This window comes from Schistocerca serialis, chromosome 4 (genome assembly GCF_023864345.2).
Source record: "Schistocerca serialis cubense isolate TAMUIC-IGC-003099 chromosome 4, iqSchSeri2.2, whole genome shotgun sequence".
NCBI classification, from domain to species: domain Eukaryota; kingdom Metazoa; phylum Arthropoda; class Insecta; order Orthoptera; family Acrididae; genus Schistocerca; species Schistocerca serialis.
Window position 1 is genome coordinate 24,082,779 of NC_064641.1, and position 14,139 is coordinate 24,096,917.

The following is a 14,139-nucleotide window of genomic DNA, read 5'->3' on the forward strand; positions in this document are numbered from 1 at the left end:
ACTCTGACTAATCATGTGGGCAGAATGGTAAAACCAAAAATCTTCTTCAGTCATAAAATATATGGCCGGATCAAATTTTCCATCCACTGTTCTTCTAAGGAACTACTCCAAATACGTACTTTTATCGTCTGCACTTAATACGGAACACAAGAAACGCCGTTAGTTTTTGCTAGTAGGATCTTAGGAACAGATTGACAAAACGTGTAATTAACACCTGTCTGTTGTGAAAGCCATCTGACAGCATTTTTTGGGCAAGCTCTTAATTCCCCAAAAAATGTTTGCAACCGCTTCTAGAGTTCGATCTGAAAGCCTACAGTTTCATTTGGAAATAAAGATGCCTCCATTGGACTCCCATTTTGTTGTCAACTTCTAAATAAAAATGGTTCAAATGGCACTGAGCAGTATGGGACGTAACTTCTGAGGTCATCAGTCCCCTAGAAATTAGAACTACTTAAATCTAACCTAAGGACATCACACACACCCACGCCCGAGGCAGGATTCGAACCTGCGACCGTAGCGGTCGCGCTGTTCCAGACTGTAGCGCCTAGAACCGCTCGGCCACCCCGGCCGGCGTCAACTTCTAAACATTCCTTTTCTTAGGAAGTATTGGAGTTAAGCGGTTGTTAAGAAAAATTTCACGAGTTTTTGAAATGAGCCAGCACGGTCAAGAGAATACGGCATACATAATTTGAAGAACTCAGAGAATGACGAAAAGAAATTCACAGCAATAACTGAAGCTTTGTCCATTAATCACGCCGGTCACGTGATTCGAAGACCAGGGAAATCGGAAAACAGAAAAACCACAGCGTGTTATTACAGAGTGTGACAGCTCTTATTTTGGACATTGTATACAATTTCATTCACTACTAGCAAATGGTCCATTGTACTATATCCACATTTAAAGCTGTAATTCTTCTTCTTCTTCTTCTTCTTCTTCTTATCTTCTAAGTGCTCGGCGATAATTTCAGCGAATGTCTTTTATATTACAAATAGGAGACTGAGAAGTGTACCGTTTTTATGTCTTGTCTGTCACCTTTTTTTTTTAAGTGTAACTGACACTATTGTTTCAATTTTGAGCAACTTTCCTTCTCCGCAGACACCATGTAAAAAATTTCGGAAGTCCTTTTCTATGTTATCTCCCCCTCAAGTCCTATCTCGAAATCTAGCAGAAAATCCAAAGAAGTTCTGGTCGTATGTAAATTTACCAGCTGCAAGACAGAATCAGTACCTTCACTGCGTAATGGCAATGGAAACGTTACCGACGATAGAGCAACTAACTCGTGCGGCGGCGCGGTTCTTTCCGTCCCATTACGACGAACCTTCACCTACCTGTGAACATTGTCTCAGCAGATCATCAGTGGGGAAGCCGAGTGAAACCTACTGTACTTCGACGTGAACCAGGCTACAATTAAAGTCACTAATCTACGTTTCGGGAAAAACACGAAATGAAAGGTTGGAAATTTTGTCCTCAATTAATATATTCTGAAACTTAGGTGAACAAGCATCACTGCCAAGCCCGTGCTAGTCTTAACACAGTCACTCACAATCTCTTTCACTCACGTTAGCAAGTTTATGGTGTTGCATTTCCCGAAAACGTAATAGCTACAAAAATACGTATTGTTTTTGGTTGAGAATGCTCGCCAAATATTAAGTCTGTCGGTACCAAATGCAGTCACAGTTTTTAGGCACCGACCTGCTCAATACGCCACGCGGAATATATGTCTTTTCTCGTCACAAAATTCACTTAAAAATTCCGAAATTCCTACACGCCCATCGGAATAATTATGCCATCACTTTACAACACTTTTGATGTATGAAACACTGGTAGATCCGGCAACTTAACATTTCCATCGGAACTACTGCTACACACGTCCGAACTGTTTCATGAATGGGCTCCGACTCTTCTCTAGAATACTCTAAGTCTTCTCTACCAGCCGAGAAAGGTGCGCGAAGAATATTGCTTTACCTCCGGTCAGTTCACTCAACAGCCAATAGCAAAACAACATTCTCCCGCGTCAGTCCGCGCTTTTCATCAATAACCAATCGCAAAATAGTGAACCTAACGACTGCACTTTTTAACGACGTAATTATCTAATATGCTGAAATTTTGTTTACGCATAAGGTTACTTACTATTGTTATTTATACCTGAATTAACTTTCCCTTTACCATAAACTTACTTTACAAATCTAGTCTACAAAAATCCCCTTTGTCCACATCCATACTTCTTTGAAATGTTCCCACACTAAATCCTACTACATAACTCGTTAAACAATTATCTTCATATTAACATTAATCCACACTCACGCATCATTCATACTGATAAAACACATTTATAACATTTTACATACACAAAAAGACATAATAACACTTTATGAAAATACTAGAACAGTTTATGAAAAACATTGTATTACTATAGTGCACTCTAGTGGGCACAATCGAAACTAAAATCACGGTCCCCCTATCCAATACTGTCCTCTATCGGCTGATACATAAACTACGTGCGCGTCCAGTCTCGCGTCACCATCTGTCACTATCCAGCTCTGAGACACATCTCCCACTTACCGGCCTCCAAGGCAGGATCGTTATACGGCGCTACGCCTCACTCGGAGTCGCTAAACACGATTTCCTGAGAATCCTTCGTCAAAGAAGGTGCAATAAATGCTGCTCAAATCAAATACAGTTGGCAACATGAATTATTCGGAAGTGGGTACCCTAGCTGTAGCGAAGCAGCTTACGTCACTTACTAAAGTCAAGTCTTCCTCTCCAGACTGTTTACATTTAGACTTATTTCGGGGAATGCTGGTGATATAGCTCGACAAAAGATCCGTACTAAAATCGTGGAAAGTCGCACAGGTCGCACCAGTACACAAGAAAGGACGTAAAAGTAATCCGCTGAATTATAGACCCGTATCATTGATATCGACTTTTAGTAGGCTTTTGGAACACATACTGTTTACAACATAATGAAATGTCTCGAAGAAAACGACGTACTTACTCACACACGGATTCGGGCAACATCGTTCTTGTGAAACATATCTGGCTCTTTATTCGTACGAAGTAATAAGCGCTAGCGACAGGAGATCTTAAGTGGATTCCACATTTAAAGACTTCGAGAAAGGTTTTTGACACGATTCCCCACAAATGGCTTCTAATAAAGTTGTGTCTCCATGAACTATGGTCTCAGATGTGCGACTACATTCGTGATTTCCTGTCAGAAAGGACGCAGTTCGGAACAATTGACGGGAAATCATGCAGTGAAACCGAAGTAATACCTGGAGTTTCCCAAGGTAGTGTTATAGGACCTCTGCTGTGCCTAATCTATAAAAATAATGTATAAGACGGTCTGAAGAGCAGTGATGTTGTCGTTTACCAAAATTGTCAGTACCAAAATGGTACTGAAACAGAGGATGATAGACTAAAGGCCGAAATACTAAATGTCTTTTTCCAAAGCTATTTCACAGAGGAAGACTGCACTGTATTTCGTTCTCTAGGTTGTCGCACAGGTGACAAAATGGTAGATATCGAAATAGACGACACAGGGATAGAGAAACAATTAAAATCGCTCAAAAGAGGAAAGCCGCTGGACCTGATGGGATACCAGTTCGATTTTACACAGAGTACGAGAAGGACCTTTCCCCCCTTCTTGCAGCGGTGTACCGTAGGTCTCTAGAAGAGCGTAGCGTTCCAAAAAGATTGGAAAAGGGCACAGGTCATCCCCGTTTTCAAGAAGGGACGTCGAACAGATGTGCAGAACTATAGACCTATATCTCTAATGTCGATCAGTTGTAGAATTTTGGAACACGTATTATCTTCGAGTATAATGACTTTTCTGGAGACTAGAAACCTACTCTGTAGGAATCAGCATGGGTATCGAAAAAGACGGTCGTGTGAAACCCAGCTCGCGCTATTCGTCCACGAGACTCAGAGGGCCATAGACACGGGTTCACAGGTAGATGCCGTGTTTCTTGACTTCCGCAAGGCGTTCGATACAGTTCCCCACAGTCGTTTAATGAACAAAGTAAGAGCATATGGACTGTCAGACCAATTGTGTGATTGGATTGAAGAGTTCCTAGAAAACAGAACGCAGCATGTCATTCTCAATGGAGAGATGTCTTCCGAAATAAGAGTGATTTCAGGTGTGCCGCAGGGGAGTGTCATAGGACCGTTGCTGTTCACAATATACATGGATGACCTTGTGGATGACATCGGAAGTTCACTGAGGCCTTTTGCAGATGATGCTGTGGTGCATCGAGAGGTTGTAACAATGGAAAATTGTACTGAAATGCAGGAGGATCTGCAGCGAATTGACGCATGGTGCAGGGAATGGCAATTGAATCTCAATGTAGACAAGTGTAATGTGCTGTGAATACATAGAAAGATAGATCCCTTATCATTTAGCTACAATATAGCAGGTCAGCAACTGGAAGCAGTTAATTCCATAAATTATCTGGGAGTACGCATTAGGAGTGATTTAAAATGGAATGATCATATAAAGTTGATCGTCGGTAAAGCAGATGCCAGACTGAGATTCATTGGAAGAATCCTAAGGAAATGCAATCCGAAAACAAAGGAAGTAGGTTGCAGTACGCTTGTTCGCCCACTGCTTGAATACTGCTCAGCAGTGTGGGATCCGTACCAGATAGGGTTGATAGAAGAGATAGAGAAGATTCAACGGAGAGCAGCGCGCTTCGTTACAGGATCAGTGGAGGACTCTGCAGGAGAGACGCTCAGTAGCTCGGTACGGGCTTTTGTTAAAGTTTCGAGAACATACCTTCACTGAAGAGTCAAGCAGTATATTGCTCCCTCCTACGTATATCTCGCGAAAAGACCATGAGGATAAAATCAGAGAGATTATAATCCACACAGAAGCATGCCGACAATCCTTCTTTCCACGAACAATACGAGACTGGAATAGAAGGGAGAACCGATAGAGGTACTTAAGGTACCCTCCGCCACACACCGTCAGGTGGCTTGCGGAGTATGCATGCAGATGTAGATGTAGTAAAGTGATCAGAAGATCAAAACGAACTGCAAAATAATTTAGACAAGAAATCTGAATGGTGTGAAAAGTGAAAATTGATTCTAAAGAAGGAAATGTGGGAGGTCATCCACATGAGTATTAAAAAACAATCTACTGAACTACAATCACACAATAAATGAAACAAATTTCAAGGTTGTCGATTCAGCTTCAGCCTAGAGATTACAACTGGAAACAACCATCACACAGAAAAAGTTGTGAACAAGGGAAACTAAAGACAGTGTTTCACTGGCAGAACAATAAGGAGATGCACCACATTACTAAAGAGACTGCCTACACCACACTTGTCCATACTCTTATCGAGTATTGCTGTGTTGTGCGGGACTGCTACCGAACACGATTGACGGAGAATATCCAGAAATTTCAAAGAACAGCAGCCAGTTCATTTTGTGTTATCGTGAAATATGGGGAAGCGGAGAGGGAATGTCACGGTTATGATAAGCGTGCTGGAGTGGCAATCACTAAAACAGAGGCGTTTTTCGTTCGGTTATATCTTTCCACGAAATTTCGAGTACTAACCTTCTCTTCAGAAGGTGAATATATATTTTTTTTGAGTCCCATGTATATAGGGAGGAAAGAATCATAGTAATAAAATAAGTCCGAGCTCGCACGGAAATATTTAGGTGTTAATTTTTTGCATGTGGTATTCGAGCGTGGAACGGTTGAGAAATAGAGCGAAAGTGGCTCGATAAACCCTCAGCCAAAGGCTTAACTGTGAAATGCACAGCGATCATTTAGATGTAGATATAATCAATTCTATTGAAACACCGACATCTCCATGCGCCTTTCCTTTCTACATATCTCGAATTGATACGGACAAATAATGTACTATTGCTGCCAAAATTCCCCATGTTCATTATTAACTATCTGTGTTTCTGTTTCGTGTCTTCAACTATACAAACATCTCTAGACAACTTCTAATGCTGTACTTATCTCTCTGTTGTTAGGTTCTGTGCCTTCCTGACGAATTGTGAAACCTATCGAATATAAGTTTCGGTTTCTTCATACTTCTATTGTTTTTAATTATTTATGTTATTAGCTTCTCATTGTTTGTCCCTATATCCTCTCAAAAATGCATTTGACTTCTCATTAAAAGCTGCAGAAAACAAAATCAGTGTGTGCGGAGTATAATATAAACCCAAACCCTGCCCGATGAACATCCAGTTACTAATCGCAGGACTAGGTCGCCCGGAAACTAATGAGGACACTACGTTCTATTTGATTACGCCCTGTTTAGGGCGCGGACAAGAGCTGGTATCGACCGGTCGTCATTGACACTATTTCTAAAGTAGACACTAACACTATTTCTGGAATGTTTGACCTCCCAACGACACTATAATGTGGCCTAGGACGAGGCGCGCCAAGGAAAATAATGGCCGGCCGGTCACGACACAAAGCATTACAGGCAGTTACGCGCAGCGCTAAAAGGACAGACCGAATTTAGTATAATTAAGTGGTTTGATAGCAGCTCCAGATAGGCCTAAGAGACTAGCATTAAAGGCGCGTAGTACTTATCTCCACCAGTGATCAGCGGACACTAACAAGGCACACCACAGATTCCTGAATACAAAATTGTTACACCACAATGTTTTCACTGCGTCAGCCGCTACAATTAAGCCCAGCTCTCATGAGATGCAGATCGGTTTTGCAGAACAATCGAAGTTGCACACCGGCTCTGTGCTCGGAAGTAGTGGGGTTCAAATCTCTTTTCCTGTGTTCCAGATTCAGGCTACCAAGGTTTCTGTAAATCACTTATGACCAGATCAGCATAGTTGATCTGAAAAGGGCACGACCGATTAAGTTTCCCAATACTGTCTTCATTTTCAAGATGTGTTGGCCTTGCCGTCAACAAGTCGTTGAAACTTAATCAGCCAGTCTTTTCTTCTGGTTTAGAAACATGCTGGTACCGCTCACGTTTAGTGACTCTAGAGTTAGCGATCAGACATACTTCTTTTTGGGTGAGGCTAGGTTGGAAACTTGTAATATTACCACGATGACATTAGGGACAGTGCTATATCACTCGTCTCCATAACTCTTTCTCCAGGCGGGCAATCATATACGTGACTTCAATAGCATATTGCGAAACGGGTTATAGAGGATTTAATTGGCGACAATTAAACAATTAATGATGGCTCACAGAATGTATAATTTATTATTGCTATTGTTCTTTCCCCAAAAACCAGTTCGAGCTACAACAATTCCACTTGGGAGAAGCTTTTCTTCCCACATGCACAACCAGTCATTATATCTACCACAGGTTACTCGTATTCTACTCAGGGTAGACTAAATTTTACGAAGTGTGTCGAATCCGGGTGCTGTGGTGGTGAAGCAAGAGATATTATGGAAAGAGGGCTGTGGCTGTTCGGTCCACTCCTCTTTCCAGCAATCAACGAGGTTGAACCCAATTTTATACAGAATTACTGAGCTCTTTATGAGAGGACGTCTAAAACGCAGTGTGGTTCCCTTACTGTCGGGGATGTCCTGATAGTTTTGTAGAAGAAGGTTATTCTTGACCTTTTGAGTTGACTTCTGTCGTCGCAGATGGGAGGAGCTATATTGCTTTGTGCAGGTAGCCAATATGTTGGGGTCGTCTTTACCGTGCATGCAGAAGGCACATAGTTTGAATTGGACATCGATGCGACTAGTGCGCGTATTTTTGAGCCAAACTGGTGCACACTATATTGCTACCAGATAGACTAGAGCTATAGCTGAGGTGTGTAGCCTGGTATCTGAAGACCCATTTGAAGAGCTGGCAAGTTTCTGCAAGGTCTTGTTACGAGCTCTACGTTTAGCAGCTGTGTTGACATATGATTCATGAAGCTCAATGATCTATGCAAGGTGAAACCCAAATATTTTGGATGTTACAGTTCGACAGTAGTATATCCTCAGAGTAAGTTATTAGTTCTCCTGTGGTTAACTTGCACTGGGTTATAGTCTCCAATGGTGAAAGCATTTCCCAACAACTTTTAGTTCCTTCGTCAAGATGTCCTCGGTTGCCTCTATATCTACACAACTTACTGACAAGCCCCAATCATCGGCATATCCAAACTTCCGTGAGATGGTTTCAGGCTTATCAGTAATGTACAGGCAGAATAACAGGGAAGATATAGAAGATCCATGCGGTAGGCCATTGTTCAGCCGAGTGTTCAATCTGTTTCCCACGTTCACTTGGAAGCGTCTATTAGAAAGCATGGTACTAACCAATTTAATGACTGTAAGGAATCACTTTCATAAGTTTTAATATTATGCCCTGTCCAAACTGTGTCTACGCTGCCATAAGGCCGATAAGTACAGCTTATTTCTTCAGTTGTTTTTGGTAGTCTGCTTCCAAGAACGTTGTTTGTGAGAGAACTTAACCTGAACAGATTCGATGAGGCCGAAATGCCTACTTTACAACTAGAGTGTGTTTAAGTATCTCAGGGCTAATCCTGTTATAAAGTAATCTTTCCAAAAGTTTGTAAACCATGCTGAGAAGTGCAATGTAATTTTGCGCGGAATCTTTTTTTTTCCTGTTTGATGGCAATGGCCTTAGCTTTGTTGAGTTGATGGGGAACATTACCTTTCTGCAAGATATCGGTGAAAATCCTGGAAAGTCACTCCTTTGTGTAGATACTGAACTGAATGAGAAATTGGCTTTACTTAATATCATTTAATGAAGAGCCACTGTGATTTCTTCCACCCAAAAGAGGAGCGAGTAGTTGGTGTTTGTGTTACAGGCTGCCTTCACGGTCTTGAGTTCTTATTAACCTTAATTGTCTGGTCTATGTCTTGTGGAGCTCCAGGCTGACACAATGTGATTAGTGTACAGTGGGTGATATATAGTAAAGTCCCGTAGACGGTCGAGTGGGCTACTACCCCCTAGCTTCCTGAGTAAGAACCAAACTTTTCTACTCGACGTCTTAAAATCCATGACTTCAACGGTATTATCTCACTTTTCAGTCTAGCAATATCGATGTTGTGAAGTAGTTCACATCTGCATTCCTGTACTGATAACTGCCTCAGTAAACGTCTGGTAATTCCTACTTGTTGGCGTATTCATCTTATGCATTAATTTCATGGTTAGTTTAAGGGGTGACCGGATTCCATTTCTGTCACCCCTCTTCCCCTTTGGCCCCCGGAACGGAATGTGCACCCCATCTGACTCCGTCTAGTGTCATGCATGTGAAAGAGAGCAAAAGTTTGTTAGATGTTTTCGAATCGCGAAACCAAGACCTAACTTAACTTGGGTACCGGCCCGGTATTTGCCTACTGTGAAGTAGGCCTAAGAACCACATCCAGCTTGATCTGAACACCGACCTCGCCGTTACTCTGCCGGTCGGATATTTCGATCTGGGACAGGCGCACTTCTCCGTCCCGCAAGTTGTGTTTTAACACGTACGGCTCGCCGAGCGGGAATTCCACAGAAAGGGGTGCAATATGCAGTTATAAAATTCTTTGTCAGTCCACCCAAAGAAATAAAATATCTAACTGATAGCACCAGTGTTTTCATACTCGTATGTTTTAGGTTCACAATTCATGAAAATAAATGGTCAATTTACAGAAAAAATCTGTAAATAGCCAGTATGTAGCCATATATATACTACTGGCCATTAAAATTGCTACACCACGAAGATGACCTGCTACAGTCGCGAAATTTAACCGACAGGAAGAAGATGCTGTGATATGCAAATGATTAGCCTTTCAGAGCATTCACACAAGCTTGGCGCCGGGGGCGACACCTACAACGTGCTGACATGAGGAAAGTTTCCAACCGATTTCTAATACACAAACAGCAGTTGACCGGCGTTGCCTGGCGAAACGTTGTTGTGATGCCTCGTGTAAGGAGGAGAAATGCTTACCGTCACGTTTCCCACTCTGATAAAGGTCGGATTGTAGCCTATCGCGATTGCGGTTTATCGTATCGCGACATTGCTGCTCGCGTTCGTCGAGATCCAATGACTGTTAGCAGAATATGGAATCGGTGGGTTCAGGAGGGTAATACGGAACGACGTGCTGGATCCCAACGGCCTCGTATCACTAGCAGTCGAGATGACAGGCATCTTATCCGCATGGCTGTAACGGATCGTGCAGCCACGTCTCGATCCCTGAGTCAACAGATGGGGACGTTTGCAAGACAACAACCATCTGCACGAACAGTTCGCCGACGTTTGCAGCAGCACGGACTATCAGCTCGGAGAGCATAGCTGCGGTTACCCTTGACGCTGCATTACAGACAGGAGCGCCTGCGATGGTGTACTCGACGACGAACCTGGGTGAACGAATGGCAAAACGTCATTTTTTCGGATGGATCCAGGTTCTGTTTACAGCATCATGATGGTCGCATCCGTGTTTGGCGACATCTCGGTGAACGCACATTGGAAGCGTGTATTCGTCATCGCCATACTGGCGTATCACCCGGCGTCATTGTATGGGGTGCCATTGGTTGCACGTCTCGGTCACCTTGCATGGGGGCTTAATTATTTAAAAAGAATGCAAATACTTTTAATTTTTAGTCGCTGTATGTTCGATTACGAAGTGTCGTAAACGGTTGGCCCTGACTAGTATTTGTACGCAATCTGACTGCATAGAACAACAAAAAAGAATGAAATGAAATTTCCGTTAAAACAATTAATTAATTAAGTCCCCAGCAACTATAAAACCTACGAAACCAAAGCACAAGTATAACTGTTCTGTGTGTGGAAGTATGACTCAACGTACACATCTGGCACGGTTCTTCTTCAATAAGACAAGAAATTTCAAATACCATTTACACTGAAGTGATAAAAAAAATTAGAAATACTATAATTGCGCAAGAAAACCAGAATTACACTCTAATACAAGAACACAAGCCAGATGCTTTGTTGACTGAACCTGTAATGACGCATTATTCAGGACATTGAAATAATGAGAAAAAAAAGAAAAGGAGTTTTGTTACCTTCATTTATATTGATGATAAGCACTCTAATCATTAGAATATCTCCACACCGACTCGCTACTACCACATCTCAACAAGAACTGACTACTGCCACATCTCGACAAGCACTCTCCACTACTACATCTCAGCAAGCACTGCCTACTACGAGTTCTCAACAAGCACTGCCAGTGGAGGCGGCTGAATAATACTCTTTGGCGCAATCTCTGGCGCTGTGGCTCAGTGTAGCCACCTTTCATATGCCCCTCCTCCACGAGCCAGAATTTGATGGTATTTTTGCCAGCATTGGTGGTGAAAATACCACCAAATTCGTCCACAAAAATACAGACAAAAATAAAAGATAATATTAATACGTAAATATCACATAATTAGATAAAATTTTGGCTTTGCACTGACCTTTCAATAACCTAATATATAAAATACAGTAAGCAATACAAATTCTTTCATACATGTGTCTTTACATAATAGTTTACACAAAACACAAAAAATCAGTTTATACAAATGTTCACATAAAATACTTTTAATTATTCAAAAAAAAAAAAACCAAGTAGTTGATAGTTCCAGCAGTAGCACCCAGCAATGGTCAACAGGTGGAAATACCAACAAGTGACATCATTTCAGTAGAAACTGTCCATCAGTGGCACCCAGCAATGTTGAACAGGTGCAGACACCAACAAGTGACATTATTTCAGTAGAAACAGTTCCATTAGTGGCACCCAGCAATGTTGAGCAGGTGCAGACACCAACAAGTGACATTAGTTCAGTAGAAGCAGTTCCATCAGTGGCACCCAGCCATGTTGAACAGGTGCAGACACCAACAAGTGACATCATTTAAGCAGAAGCAGTTCCATTAGTGGCACCCAGCAATGTTGAACAGGTGCAGACACCAACAAGTGACATCTTTCAGTAGAAGCAGTTCCATTAGTGGCACCCAGAAATGTTGAACAGGTGCAGATACCAACAAGTCACATTATCTCAGTAGAAGCAGTCCATCAGTGGCACCCAGTATTGTTGAACAGGTGTAGACACCAACAACTGACATTATCTCAGTAGAAGCAGTCCATCAGTGGCAACCAGCAATGTTGAGCAGGTGCAGACAGCAACAAGTGACATCATTTCAGTAGAAGCAGTTCCATCAGTGGCACCCAGTAATGTTGAGCAGGTGCAGACAGCAGTCCATAATATTCACTATCACTAATCACACTGTTCATCAGAGTTTATGAGCAGAAATTAAACATGTCCTAGTGGCACCAATCATGGAGAAAAAATGCAAGTAACAGTCCATAATATTCACTATCACTAATCACACAGTTCAGGCATGAACAATAATTTGAATGCACACACAATTGCTTTTACAAAACTATTCTCAATGCTCTTACACTAAACATACAAATTGTAACAAACACACAAATGATATCAGATAATTGTCATCTTAACTATTACAAATGCACAAATATCAGTAAACCTATAATATTTATGAGTGTCAGTGCAAGCCACTACAAACAAGTAAGATAATATTTAGGAGATAGGTCGGTACCAATTTGGGATTGGGAAAGGAAAACACACAAAACACACTCACTCATCTTTCGTCCACATTAGTGCTACTGTGTAATTGAATAGTGTTAACTGTGTAAATGCAATTCTGTCAAAGGTTTGATGTTCGACATGTGTATCAAGTAGTAGTGGCAGCAATGTATAACAGTCAATAATGGTTAGTCAACGTCATAGTCATCATGTCAAGACCAATGTTTGCCAAGCCAAATCAAATGTACGGTTGCTGAACAACAGTCAGTGTGCCAAGATATGCAAATGCTTCCTCTCTCAAAAAAAAAGTATATACTGCTTAGTGATTTAACAAAGTGTGTGTGTAGACAATCTTCCTTCTACTTGAGTGTTCTAGTCTGCTATCTTCATCCTTCTTGTTCCATATAAACCAACAAAAAAAAGTATGCTCCTCACTTACTTTACCTCTTATCCACCAAAACTCCAATAATCATTAGCATCACATAATCTTAATACTTCAATAATACCTCTTACGTCGATACATATAAACCTTATCATCAATATCATTTATCTTACCTCTTGTCCACCAAAACTCCAATAATCATCAACTTCACACAATCTCAATACCTCAATAATATCTCTTCAATACGCCGATACATATAAACCTTAGCACCAATATAATTTTACTTCCATAAGAACTCTTTCCTCTAGTCAGTCTCCTCGAACAAGTACAGATAAAATCCTGGTGCAAACTTCAGTTCATCATCCCATACAATCCGAAGACACAATGTCCACACACAACCTCTGTGTAGTCCACCTGAGCCAAATCTTCTACTCATTATGAATTATAAAATACATTTTGGTTACCTTGTCCATCATTAAACAAAAGACCTCTAACAGACTTTAGTTCGAATAACTCTCAGTAATTAAGTACGATTACGGAGTGTGAATGATCATAATATTTCACAGTGTGTATACCACTTCAAGAATCATGGCAGAAGCAAACATGTGGAGTATTTTTTGTGTCAAGTATCACTTGCTATTTCAATTGCTCACGAAGAATGCAGTGTAATAACTGTCAATGGTCTAAACCTAGTGTTGGTGTGTCATGTCGTTAGCTTCCTTCCTAGTAACATAAATTTATACAGCTTACATAAAACCTCCAGCTCATGTGACTTCTATGAAGTTTCTTGTACTAATGTCGTTCGTTGAATTATAGCAGTTCATTTTCTTATCTTAAAAATATAAGGCACTGAGCGTAAGCAAAACATGCAACAGCGAGTAAATATACCAGTAGAGAACAGAATGTCAACAAGTGGATGCAGCACAATCCCTACAACGAGGCTCTGCCAAGCAAACAATCTATAACTACTACCATAGTGTGACCTAAACTCCATGTTCATACACCGCATATCAGCATTTCTATATACCAAATTAAAGAGAAGTTATAACAACAAAACAGAAATGTATATATGTGCAATCCATACGCAAAGCAGCAAATATATATCTTACATAATAAACAGGTCATTAGCATCATATCAGCATAAGCAAATAAATGTTCGTATGTCATCTTAATAAGTAAACATGAAGGTGCAAGCAGATAAATCACAAAGTATAACTTACATACATAATTATATCAGCATAATTAACATGTGACAATTATAATTTAAATAAATAAGCACAGCA